Source organism: Indicator indicator, chromosome 11, assembly GCF_027791375.1.
Source record: "Indicator indicator isolate 239-I01 chromosome 11, UM_Iind_1.1, whole genome shotgun sequence".
Lineage (NCBI taxonomy): Eukaryota > Metazoa > Chordata > Aves > Piciformes > Indicatoridae > Indicator > Indicator indicator.
In genome coordinates this window covers 32,589,071-32,602,619 of record NC_072020.1, presented here as the reverse complement: position 1 = coordinate 32,602,619, position 13,549 = coordinate 32,589,071, and the positions used below count along the sequence as shown (strand labels likewise).

Below are 13,549 nucleotides of genomic sequence, written 5' to 3'. Positions count from 1 at the left end.
GAGGTGTTGCTCATTTCCTTAACAAAACAGAATCAAACAAACAACACAAATACTTTTCATCTCTGAGTGGCAGCAGTATAATACCTGGCATTGTTTGCAGTCTGTAGTTGAGGATTAGCAAGGATGCCACTAGCATTAGTAGAAGCTGGGCAGATACTTAAAGATTTCTTTCCTCATTGATTAAAGGTGCAATATACTTATCCACAAATGCATTCTTTCCATAACCACACCCCCACACACACACACTTCAATGTTATGATTATCTTCAGTTAAGATGTTGTTACTATCAGCACAACAATTTTGCTACTGATTGAAAATGTTTTTCTGCAGCTCAGGTCTCTGCTTTAATCTGTGGTAATGAAAGAACTGGTAATTAAGAAATGCTGAAATTAGGGTCGAAGGGTTTCAATCATGCTTCAGCATATATACTCTAGAGAGGATCAAAGTGGTAGCACAGTGGCATCTTTCTTGTTTGGTCCTTAAAAGTGTCTCTACTTGGTGTGTAACTGCATCAGTCTGTAGCCAGAAAACAGCTGGGTGAATCTCTAGCTCTTTGTTGCAAAGTGCAGGTGCTTTGGGGATTTGCCTGAAGCTTGAGAATGTAAAATCTCACAGATCTATCATCCAAAACAGAGCTCCACTGAGTGAATAACATAGGGAATCACACAGAATCACACAGAATTCACCAGCTTGGAAAAGACTTCCTAGGCAGTGACTCCACCACCTCCCTGGGCAGCACATTCCAATGGTCAATCTCTCTTTCTGGGAAGATTTTCTTCCTCACATTCAGCCCAAACCTCCCCTGGTGCAGCTTGAGACTGTGTCCTCTTGTTCTGGTGCTGGTTGCCTGGGAGAAGAGCCCAACCCCCACCTGGCTACAACCTCCCTTCAGGTAGTTGTAGACAGCAATGAGGTCTTGCCTGAGCCTCCTCTTCTCCAGGCTGAAGGCCCCCAGCTCCCTCAGCCTCTCCTCATAGGGCTGTGCTCCAGACCCCTCCCCAGCCTTGTTGCCTTTCTCTGGACACATTCCAGCATCTCAACATCTCTCTTAAACTGAGGAGCCCAGAACTGGACACAGCACTCAAGGTGTGGTCTAACCAGTGCTGAGCACAGGGCAGAATGACTTCCCTGCTCCTGCTGGCCACACTATTGCTGATGCAGGCCAGGATGCCATTGGCCTTCTTGGCCACCTGGGCACACTGCTGGCTCATGTTCAGCTGCTGTCCACCAGTCCCCCCAGGTCCCTTTCTGCCTGGCTGCTCTCCATCCACTCTGTCCCCAGCCTGTAGCACTGCATGGGTAATTGTGGTCTAAGTGCAGAACCCAGCACTCAGACTTGATAAATCTGATGCCCTTGGACTCTGCCCTTCTATCCAGCCTGTAAAGGTCCTTCTGCAGGTCCCTCCTACCCTCTAACAGCTCCCAGCTTGGTGTCATCTGCAAACTTACTAATGGTGAACTCAATCCCCTCCTCCAGATCATCAGTAAAGATACTGAACAGGACTGGGCCCAACACTGATCTCTAGTGACTGGCTGCCACCTGGCAGTGGCACCATTCCCCAAGAGCACAAGGAGGTGATTTTCCATGCTACCAAACACTGAGATTTTATCGATTTATTTATTTTCAAGGTGAGCTTTATGAATGAAACGGAGACCAGTGTGAATGTTTCTTGCTATGAACTCGAACTCAATGCTTGAGTGACCACTCTGCCTGCACTTTGAACAGAGACCCTGTTTGACATCTAATTTGAGTAGAACCTGACAAACTTCCCACAATGATATGTTTTGTCAAAACTGTTATGTCTGAAATACAGGCAGTGTTCTGCTGATGAGACGCCAGCAAGTCCAAGTGACCTCTGACCATGACTCAAAAATAAAATCAGGACTTGACCTTTCAGTTCATCATGTGCACACAACTGACAGGTTTTGAAGGCCATTGGTGTAACTTAAGTCACTGTTAAACACTCATGGTGCTGTTTATGCAATGCATGTCAGTAGGTGACCTTGTTTTTGCGAATGGTATTTCTTGTGCCCACGTCTGGTTGTCATAAAAAACAGCTGTTGTGCTTAGTCTCCTGGCATTCTGAGACTGAATTCTGCTGGAAATTAAAACTAAGTAAAGGGTCTCTGCTTTATGAGGTTGTCTTCTGAGGCTTCATCATCTGTAGTTATTCATTATGTCATGTGGAATGAGTGAAGTGCTTGCAGTGCAGACAAGAAAACCTTTTTTCCAGCAGTTCATATTCTGTACTCTGGGTGGTACATGCCTTTGCAAAGTTGTATGGAGCTAACTGGGAACTAATCTGCATGGAAATGTTGGGAAAACATCAGAACTGTAACTTCACCTTCTTTTGTTTCACCTCTGAATCACTTCCACAAAGCAGGGTGCCTTTATGGGTTTTATATGGTGGGGGTGATAAAGAGGGAGGATTGATTGCTATAAAGCAACAGCTCATGTCATAGAGCCGTAGAAGAGTCCGAGCTGGAAGGGACCTCCAAAGCTCATCCAGTCTGACCTCCCTGCACTCAGCAGGGACATCCCCAACTAGATCAGGCTGCCCAGGGCTTCCTCCAGCCTCACCTTGAACATCTCCAGGGAAGGAGCCTCAGCTACCTCCCTGGACAACCTGTGCCAGTGTTCCACCACCCTCAGAGTGAAGAACTTCTTCCTCACATCCAATCTCAATCTGCTCTGCTCTAGTTTGAAGCCATTGTCCCTCGTCCTGTCCCTGCAGGCCTTTGCAAACAGTCTCTCTCCAGCCTTCCTGGAGCCCCCTTCAGGTACTGCCAGGCTGCTATGAGGTCTCCCCAGAGCCTCCTCTTCTCCAGGCTGAACACCCCCAGCTCCCTCAGCCTGTCCTCACAGCAGAGCTGCTCCAACCCCCTGATCATTCTCATGGCCCTCCTCTGGACCCTCTGCATCAGCTCCATGTCCTTCCTCTATTGAGGACTCCAGAGCTGTACACAGTACTCCAGGTGAGGTCTCCCCAGAGCAGAGCAAAGTGTCAGAATCACCTCTCTGGCTCTGCTGGCAGTGCTGCTTTGGATGCATCCCAGGCTGTGACTTGCCTTCTGTGCTGCCAGCTCACACTGCCTGCTCCTGTTCCCAAATCGTTTCCAACGGACTGCCGAAAGGAGGTAAGGTTCAGCTGCATTAGCATTTGACTGCATAATTAAAGCTGTCATGCTATATTCATCACCTTCAAACTGTGTGAAGTAGCTTTTGTTTGCTGGACATAAATAACTCAGCATGTTACTATTCTCTGTGTAATTCATAAGGTAAGTTGCTTAAGCACAAAGCCTATTAACTCCTGCAAATCATCAATAAACAACATGCACTTGGGAGTAGGAAGCAGCATTTCTTTGCTGCTGTATTGGTATCTGGACTGAATTTGAACAAGTCATAAAACTTACTCTAAAAACTTTTGCTCGTTGCTTATCTGTCAGCTTGGCAGCTTTGCCACTGGCCTCCTTCCTGGGGCAGAGCAGCCTGAGAGCAGCACACTGTGCAGTCATGAAAATGATGTGCACCCAATGTTTCTTATGTCATTACTCGCTAGAGTGATTTGTGATGACTCAACAGGACATTGTGAGGCATCAGCACTGCTGTGACTGAACTGTAAGTGCTTGGAAGCAGCACAATTTTCCATATTCCTTCCTTCTAATGATTGCCTTTTTTATCACTTAAAAATACTTCCCACGCTCTCCTTGTTGCAATCTATAATATATTATTCTCCAGGGTCTTTTTCTGTTTTTTCAACTTTCTGCTTTCGTACATGCAGTAGCAAGGGGACAAGCAAGTCAGTGAAGATTTTGAGTGAGTTTTAAAAGAAAGCAAAATGTCTTTCCTGTCTGGTCTGCCAAGGGGGAATGGATGTAAACTCCAGCACAGGAGGCTCCACCTCAACATGAGGAGGAACTTCTTCACTGTGAGGGTCCCAGAGCACTGGAACAGGCTGCCCAGAGAGGTTGTGGAATCTCTGGAGACTTTCCAGACCCATCCAGATGTGCTCCTGTGTGACCTGCACTAGATTCTATGGTCCTGCTCTGGCAGGAGGGTTGGACTTGATGATCTCTTTGGGTCCCTTCCAACCCCTAACAATCTGTGATCTGTGATCCTGTGACTCACTTGCACAGCCCTCTCTCACAGTGGGATTTATACACTCTGTTGGCCCTTTAAATGTAGCCAACATGCTTGACTGTTACATGCACAGCATCAGAGCCAGCACTGACTGGGATAGCTCTACCCTGACAGGACAGTCTGGAAACAACACAACTAGTTGTAATACAAATGAGTAAAGTTTCCTTTCAGTAACCTTGAACAGAATGTGTGCTATTGCAGTTAGTAAGGCAAGGATTGTTTCACCGGAAGAGGTAGTTTCTAATCCCTTAAATTCAAGCACATTTTAGAAGAGAAATCCCCAAGCAGTAGCTACATTAGCTAAGCCAGCAAACACCACAAATTTTAGTTCTACCTGTGCTGGATTCTTTGGTCCTGCTCTGGCAGGGGGGTTGGACTCAATGATCTCCAGAGGTCCCTTCCAATCCATAACAGCTCTGATCTGTGATCCTGTGCACCACTTCTCACAGAACCAACTTGGGTGCTGTGGGAATAGGTGAACTTTTGTGGCAAATCTTACTCTGAGCAGCAGAAGTGAGACTGGTGTTTCTACTGATAGAGTGGAAAAACAGCTGTGGATGCAAATGTATAGCAGTGGCTGAGATTTTTGGTAAACCAGAATTTCCCCTGTACTTTGGTGTAAACTGCTGAATCATCATGAGTAAACCAGGCATGGTTAGGACAAAATCTAAACTGCTTTCCTCTTCCACAACATAGTAGATAACAAGTAGGAAAATAATGAAGGAAAGGAGAAAGGCCACAAAATTCATAGAACTCCTTTCACTTTAAACATGAGCCAGCAGTGTGCCCAGGTGGCCAAGAAGGCCAATGGCATCCTGGCCTGCATCAGGAATAGTGTGGCCAGCAGGAGTAGGGAAGTCATCCTGCCCTGTGCTCAGCACTGCTTGGACCACGCCTTGAGTGCTGTGTCCAGTTCTGGGCTCCTCAATTTCAGAAGGACATTGAGACACTTGAATGTGTCCAGAGGCGTCCAGAGAAGGGCAATGAGGCTGGGGAGGGGTCTGGAGCACAGCCCTGTGAGGAGAGGCTGAGGGAGCTGGGGGTGTTTAGCCTGGAGAAGAGGAGGCTCAGTGGAGACCTCATTGCTGTCTACAACTACCTGAAGGGAGGTTGTAGCCAGGTGGGTGTTGGTCTCTTCTCCCAGGCAACCAGCACCAGAACAAGAGGACAGAGTCTCAAGCTGCACCAGGGGAAGTTTAGGCTGGAGGTGAGGAGAATGTTCTTGCCAGAAAGAGTAATTGGCCATTGGAATGTGCTGCCCAGGGAGGTGGTGGAGTCACCATCCCTGGAGGTGTTCAAAAAAGCTTGGCTGTGCCACTTGGAGCCAGGGTTTAGTTGTCAGGAGGTGTTAGGTATTAGGTGATAGGTTGGACTTGATGACCTCTGAGGTACTTAACAACCTGATAAGATTCTGTGATTCTGTGAAAAATTTATTTGTGAAACACTTATTTGGAAACACAGAAGTCAGTAAGTCCTTGACAATCCATGACAGAGGGGGAGAGTTTTTTTTCTGTTGTTGTTGTGTCTCTGTGTGTTGGGTGGGGTTTTGTTTCTTTGTTTTTCTTTTTCTTTTTTTGTTGTTGTTTCCTCCTGTCTGGCTTCAGGCTAGAACCTGCCACACACCTTCTTTGTCTGACCTGGCTTGTTTCTCCATTTGAAATTCAGCACTGGGTTAGGTAAGCGTTGTTTTAATGTTTTATGGTCCAGCAGGAATATTGATGAGAATCATAAATTAGCTGTGTAAAGTTCAGTTGCTCTGGGAGCAATTTGTGTCCATCTGTGTGGTTTCTGCACTGTGTGGAGATGTTGGTCTGCCATTCTTTTCTCCTTCCTGCGTGTGGCACCAGTCTCCCTTCTGAGAATGTATTTGATCCCTGCTAACAAGCTGTGAAAACCTAATTTGCAGGACCTGCATTTAGTTCTGCTTTTATCATCAGGTCCAATATAGATGATGATGACCATGGCTGCCTTCCAGACCTTCTCAGGAACTTGTTTGCTTTCAATAGGATGGGATGTTTTAAGTTATTTTTGCCCCCTGCACAGGCATCTGGTGGCAGCAAACCTTCTATGAGCCATGGCAACACATTCAGTTTATCAACATTTCCTGCTATGAATTTCCTGACAGCTAGCTCTTCACATATTCTATTGTTTTGCTTATTCCAACTGTAGGTCTGTACTCCTCGATGAGGCTGTAAAAGAAGGATTTTGTGGCTTTTTGTTTGTTTGGTTGTTGTTAGGATAGTGCAGGATTTTGTCTGTTTAGAAGGAAAATAAAGCTTTCATTTCTTTCTTCGTTTGTTTGTTATTAGGACAGTGCAGGGTTTTGCCTGAGCAGAAGGAAGATAAAGCAGATAACATCCAATGTGACATGTCTCAATATTGCTGACTTGTTCTTCTTTTTTCTTATTTACAGCTTTTTATTGCTCTAATTCAGGAGTAGGCTATCTTCCTGTCACTGAAATCCTTAGCTATTTTTTTATCTTCTGTCATGTTTCACAGAGGGGGGGGGGTGTTGACATATCACAAGATCAGAGCTTTAAGACCAGTTTCAACAAAATTAATTGCAGCCTCCAACTTATATCGCTGAGGAAGCACCAAGGTCACACTTGGAGAGGGAGTTAACCTATGTGATGTCTTTCCTTTGTTTCTCACATTAGCCTGTTTGCAATCCTTATGCCAAGAGTATAGATATCCAAGCTAGATATAGATATAGATGTGCAGATAGAATCAAGATTTCCCCTCCATTTTTTCCACAGATATAAGAAGATTGGAAAGATCCACTAACTGGAAGCAAGGCAGTTCACTTAAATTATTTCTTTGTTCTGCAAACAAGGTTCTTTGTTCTGTAACACTAACTGGAAGCAAGGCAGCTCACTTCATGAATTAATTCTTTGTTCTGTAACCAAAATCAGCATTTTTTGAACTCTTTTATTAGACACTTTATGAGAGTAATATGTATCACAGTCTCACAGTCTCACAGTATATCAGAGATTGGAAGGGACCTCCGGAGATCATCAGGTCCAACCCCCCTGCCAGAGCAGCATCACCCAGGGGAGTCTGCACAGGAATGCAGCCAGGTGGGGTTGGAATGTGTCCAGAGAAGGAGACTCCACAACCTCTCTGGGCAGCTGCTCCAGGGCTCTGTCACCCTCACTGGAAAGAAGTTTCTCCTCATGTTGAGGTCGAATCTTCTCTGTTCAAGTTTGAACCCATTGTTCCTTGTCTTATCACTGTGCACCACCCAAAAGAGCCTGGCCCCCTCCACCTGACACCCACCCTTCAGCTATTGATAGACATTGATCAGATCCCCTCTCAGTCTTCTCTTCTCCAGACTAAACAGCCCCAGGGCTCTCAGTCTCTCTTCACAGGGGAGATGCTCAAGTCCCCTAAGCATCCTCCTGGCTCTCCCTTGGACTCTCTCCAGCAGGTCTCTGTCTCTCTTGAACTGGGGAGCCCAGAACTGAACACAGGATTGCAGCTGTGGTCTCAGCAGGGCAGAGTGGAGAGGTAGAAGAACCTCCCTAGCCCTGCTGGACACACCCTTCCTGATACATCCCAGGACACCACTGGCTCTCTTGGCCACAAGGGCACATTTCTGTCCCATGCAGAACTTGCTGCCCACCAGCACTCCAAGGTCTTTCTCTGTGGAGCTGCTTTCCAGCAGGGCAGCCCTAACCTGTCCTGGTGCCTGTTGTTATTCCTCCCCAGATGCAGGACCCTGCACTTGTCCTTATTGAACTCCATGAGGTTTGCCTGCAGCCAGCTCTCAGCCTGTCCAGGTCACGTTGGATGGCAGCACAGCCTGACAGGTGTCAGCCACCCCCCAGTTTGTATCATCAGAACTTGCTGAGGGTACTCTCAATGCCCTCAGCCAGGATGTTGATAAAGATATTGAACAAAACTGTACCCAGCACTGATCCCTGGGGGACACCACTTGCCACAGGCCTCCAAGTTGACTCTGTGCCACTGATGACAATCCTCTGAACCCTGTTGTGGAGCCAGTTCTCAATCCACCTCACTGACAGCCATCTGTGCCACATCTCCTGAGCTGTTCTATGAGGATGTTATGGAGACAGCATCAAAAGCTTTACTGAAGTCAAGATATATGACAGCCACTGCTCTGCCCTCATCTACCCACTTGGTCTTAACTTCGTAGAGGGCTATCAGGTTAGTTAGACAGGATCTCCCCTAGCCTTCCTGGTGGGGATGCTATATAATTTGTTACATGGAATGTAACATGAGTGTGTGACATTTGACTGTAAAATTATTATGGAAAATGATTATTTATTTTTGTTGAGAGAGTTTAGCAGAATAATGACTATTATCATTATTGTACTAGAACCAAAACTATGATGTAGAATCATAGGAGGGTAGGGGTTGTAAGGGACCTCTGGAGATGATCTAGTCCAACCCTTCTGCAGGTACACCTAGAACAGATTGCATAGTCTCCTAAGCAATATTGTAGAAGAGAAAAAGGAATGAATGAAAAAAAAATTGTGAGCTTTAAGCAATTTAATTCATAGCTAAGTACAGTGGAAATAAAGCTGGAAATGTCAAATCAACTCACTTTGATATTTCTGGCTGCAGTTGATTAGCAATTTTGTCAAAGGTTATTTAGAAATGGGGTATTATTAATTTAACTTTCCTTGAACCTATTTCATTTGTAATTACTCTTGGGAACACTTAAAAACTCATAGATCCTTTTTTCTTTCTTTTTTTTTTTTTTTTTTTTTTTGTCCCAAAGATCCCCATCCCTTACCTTTGACTAACTGTCATTTCATTTCAAATGTTTATCAATATCTGAGGGCTGGGGGTCAAGAGGGAGGGGACAGGCTCTGCTCAGTTGCACCCTGGGTTAGGATAAGAGGCAGTGGATAGAAACTCCAGCACAGGAGGTTCCACCTCAACATGAGGAGGAACTTCTTCACTGTGAGGGTCCCAGAGCACTGGAACAGGCTGCCCAGAGAGGTTGTGGAGTCTCCTTCTCTGGAGACTTTCCAGCCCCATCTGGATGCATTCCTGTGTGACCTGTGCTGGATTCTGCCCTGACAGGGGGGGTTGGACTTGATGATTTCTGAAGGTCCCTTCCAACCCCTAACATCCTGTGAGCCTGTGATCAATCATTTTCTCTTTCCCTTGGTCCTCGGTAATTCTGATTATATGTCCTATCTTTTCCTAAGGTGTTCCTTGGGTTTAGTTTATTTTCTTTTTTTTTTCCTTTTTTTTTTTTTTGCTATTTTTTAATATGCTCATTAAACTGAAGAAAACCAATAATTACACAGCCATAGTTCTGATTTCACTTAGCTCAATTTCCATACTTTTAATTCACAGTATCACAGAGTACATTAGAGGTTGGAAGGGACTTTCAGAGATCTTCAGGTCCAACCCACCTGCTAATGCAGGATCACCCAGGGGAGTCTGCACAGGAAAGTCTCCAGAGAAGGAGACTCCACAACCCCCCTGGGCAGCCTGTCCCAGTGCTCTGTCACCCTCACTGTACAGAAGTTTCTCCTCATCTTGAGGTAAAATCTTCTATGTTTCAGCTTCAACCTGATGTTCCTTGACTTATTAATTCACTCATATTAATAGTCATAAAACTTGTGATTATAAAAACACAGCTGGATGCATATGCTTAGCTGGTTATTCTCAGGAAGCTTCCAATTTTAGTGCTACCTTCTTTTTTCTGTAGTAAAAACCAGGATCATTAATATTTTTTTTTCCTAGAAGACGTAGCAAAACTGCTGATAAAATGGTAGCATTCTTCTTCCCAAAGGTAGTTGAGACAAAACCACAGACAAATGTATTCAAGCTTAAACTGAAATCTCCCCAGGGCTGTCCCTCAGCTCTGTAGTGGTATCTGATACTCTGAAGTGTCTTTGCTATGTAATGCACTAAAAATTAGATGCCTTTAAAAGTAACAGCTCATTTTTTTGGAGTAGTCTGATCTCACTTCCAGAGGTCAAGACAATATGAGACTTTTCTTGTGGAACTGTGTACTGGGGAAGTTTTCAGTGACAAGTAGAATAGTACATCATAAAGCAGTATATCTGTAGCAGGAATATAAGATAGTGATGCCTGGAAAGAGGTAAATGTTTCTGAAGATGTGAGTAAAGACAAGAACTAGAAGCCAGTTAGATAAGTGTCAATGGCCAGGGGGTTTATGGAGCAAGTATGTATGAAAGTCACTGGCAGGCACATGCAGTAGAGGAGGGTGATTGGTAACAGGCAGCACAAACTTACTTGCAGGCTTTGTAAGACCAAGCTGATTACTTTCTGTGGTGAAATGACTGCCTCTGTGAACATGGGGATATCATTTTCTGACTTAAGAAAGGCTTTCCTCATGACCTCCCATGGGATTGTTGTAGCCAAATTGGTGAGACAGGGCCTGGATGAATGGAGCACAAAGCAGTTGTCCAAAAGAAGCTGTCCCAAATACCACGTTCAAAGTGTAATGATCAACCTTTCACTGTCTAACAGGAGACAAGTGGTTCTGGTACTCTCCATGGACTGAGGGTGAGGTGAATGTTGGTTAGCATTGCTCTTCTCTCTGTGCATTTGAGATCATATGTGAAGTGCTCAGTTCTGGGTTCCTGCTACAGGACAAACAACAACAAAGGAGAGTTCTGCTCATGCAGAGAAGCTGACAGAGCTGGTTTTGTTTACTGTGAAGAAAAGGGGCAATGGGGGGTCCTGTTGACATCTTTAGTTTCCTAGAGGGATTTTAGAGAGAAGATTAATGTGTACAATGAAAGGGCAAGAGGGGATAGTCATAAGTGGCAGCAAGGGAAATTCTTATTAGATCCATAGGAAAAAAAAAATCAGAACTTTGCTATAAACAGGGGTAAGCACTGGAATAAGTTAAGCAGAGAGCCTGTGGAAATTATTCTCTTGAGATTTTAAGAGCTCAGCTCGATCTCACCTTGAAGTTAGCTCAGCTTTGAGTATGGGCTTGGGTAAAATGAATGCCAGAGATCCCTTTCTACCTGAACTATGCAAAAGCTCTTTAGAAAATACACTGGCAAAACTGAAGTTTTAAAGATTCAGGGAAACACTTGCTTAATTTACATCAGAAGCAAGTTATTTTTAGTCAAAGGCTTGGATTTTTCTTCACAGCTGTGTGTTAAAAAAAAAAAAAAGACCAAGAAAACTCTACTTAGAATGTTTCTGATGTAAAATCTGTATTCTCAGAAAGGCTTTGAAATGGAAACTAAACTGTTGAAGCATCATTTGGTATTTTTTTCCTTATCAACTTGCCTGAACTGCTGTTGATGCATGCTGCCATCTATCTGGTTAAAGATTGGCAACATAAAATCCTTGTCCTCTGAAAACAAGAAATCTAGGCTCTAGGATGCTAGTAGGCATGGATATTCTTTTTAGACCTTTATCCTGGCGTGAGTGGAGGCAGAGAGGAAGAACAGATGCTGTAAGTAACAACAGATATCTTGTTCAGTAATGTAGTCATTCACACTTGATTCTCCTAACAGACCAATATTTATAACCATTCAAACTTATTTTTCAGTTCTTTTTCCTGAAATACTTTAACTTTTAGTGTAAACCATTGAGCATGCCAATGCTAAATCCATCCATCTAAACACTGGATTTATCAAACAGCTCTTTAAAAAAAAATATCCAATAATTGCTATTGAATTTCATAGAATCATAGAATTCTCAGGGTTGGAAGAGACCTCAAGGATCATCCAGTTCCAACCCCCCTGCCATGGCCAGGGACACCTCACACTACAGCAGGTTGCTCACAGCCACATCCAGCCTGGCTGCAAAACCTCCAGGGATGAGGCTTCCACCACATCCCTGGGCAACCTGTGCCAGTGTCTCACCACCCACCCATGAGGTGAAGAATTTCTTCCTAAGATCCAATCTGAATCTACCCACTTCTGCTTTTGCTCCATTCCTATCATTACCTGACATCCTACAAATTCCCTCCCCAGCTTTCTTGTAGCCCCCTTCAGATACTGGAAGGCCACAAGAAGGTCTCCTGGGAGCCTTCTCTTCTCCAGACTGAATAGCCCCAACTCTCTCAGTCTGTCCTCATAGGCTGGGCTTCTCTTGATGCAGTCCAGGCTCTGCTTGGCTCTCTGGGCTGCAAGTGCTCACTGCTGGCTCACGTTGAGCTTCTCATCCCCCAGCACCCCCAAGCCCTTTCTTCAGGGCTGTTCTCAAGCCAGTCCCTGCCCAGCCTGTATCAGTGCTTGGGATTGCCCCAACCCAGATGTAGGACCTTGCACTTGGTCTTGTTGAACCTCATGAGGTTGTCATGGGGTTTGTGGGTTTTGGGGAGGGTTGTATTTGTGGTGTTTTTCTCACAGATCGCATCTCATCATCTCACCTGGGCCAGAGCAATCCTCACTGCCAATACAGACTGGGGGAGGAGGTGTTAGAAAGCAGCCCTGAGGAAAAGGACTTGGGGGTGCTGGTGGATGAGAAGCTGGACAGGAGCAGGCAGTGTGAGCTTGCAGCACAGAAGGCAAATCCCAAAAAAAAGCAGCATTGCCAGCAGAGCCAGAGAGGTGATTCTGCCACTTTGCTCTGCTCTGGGGAGACCTCACCTGGAGTGCTGTGTACAGCTCTGGAGCCCTCAGTAGAGGAAGGACATGGAGCTGATGGAGAGGGTCCAGAGGAGGGCCATGAGAATGCTCAGGGAGTTGGAGCAGCTCTGCTATGAGGACAGGCTGAGGGAGCTGGGGGTGTTCAGCCTGGAGAAGAGGAGGCTCTGGGGAGACCTAATAGCAGCCTGGCAGTACCTGAAGGGGGCTCCAGGAAGGCTGCAGAGAGACTGTTTGCAAAGGCCTGCAGGGACAGGATGAGGGACAATGGCTTCAAACTAGAGCAGAGCAGATTGAGATTGGATGTGAGGAAGAAGTTCTTTACTCTGAGGGTAGTGGAACACTGGCACAGGTTTCCCAGTGAGGTGGTTGAGGCTCCTTCCCTGGAGATGTTCAAGGTGAGGCTGGAGGAGGCCCTGGGCAGCCTGATCTAGTTGGGGATGTCCCTGCTGAGTGCAGGGAGGTCAGACTGGATGAGCTTTGGAGGTCCCTTCCAGCCTGGACTGTTCTGTCATTCCATGATTCTATATTAGTTTCTTCTTTTGCCAAACATCTGTGGATATTTTGTTGTGTAATCATAGAAAGCTTGAGTTACCAAGCTTAGGAGACCCACCAGAGTTACCCAGGGAAAAAGTTGTCACCATCAGTTACTGTTTGTGGATGCCCAAGGGATTTCTGGTTAATGTGTTCTGACAGAGCTTTCCATGCTCTGCAGTTGACCTGATCTAGAGGTGATGCTATTAAAATGTGGTGGCTGAGGCAGCATGTGCAAGACTCACATGCTAAGACTGGTGAGTTTATTGTACAGGTTTTTAAAGAAAAGTGGAGGAGGAGGAATTCAAATAGT

General features: G+C 45.4%; 1 protein-coding gene across 1 annotated transcript in view; it reads left to right on the top strand.

Moving 5' to 3' along the window:
* Positions 1–13,549, top strand: part of ZNF385D (zinc finger protein 385D) — a 582,141-nt gene that overhangs the window by 137,283 nt on the left and 431,309 nt on the right. The window lies entirely within an intron of this gene.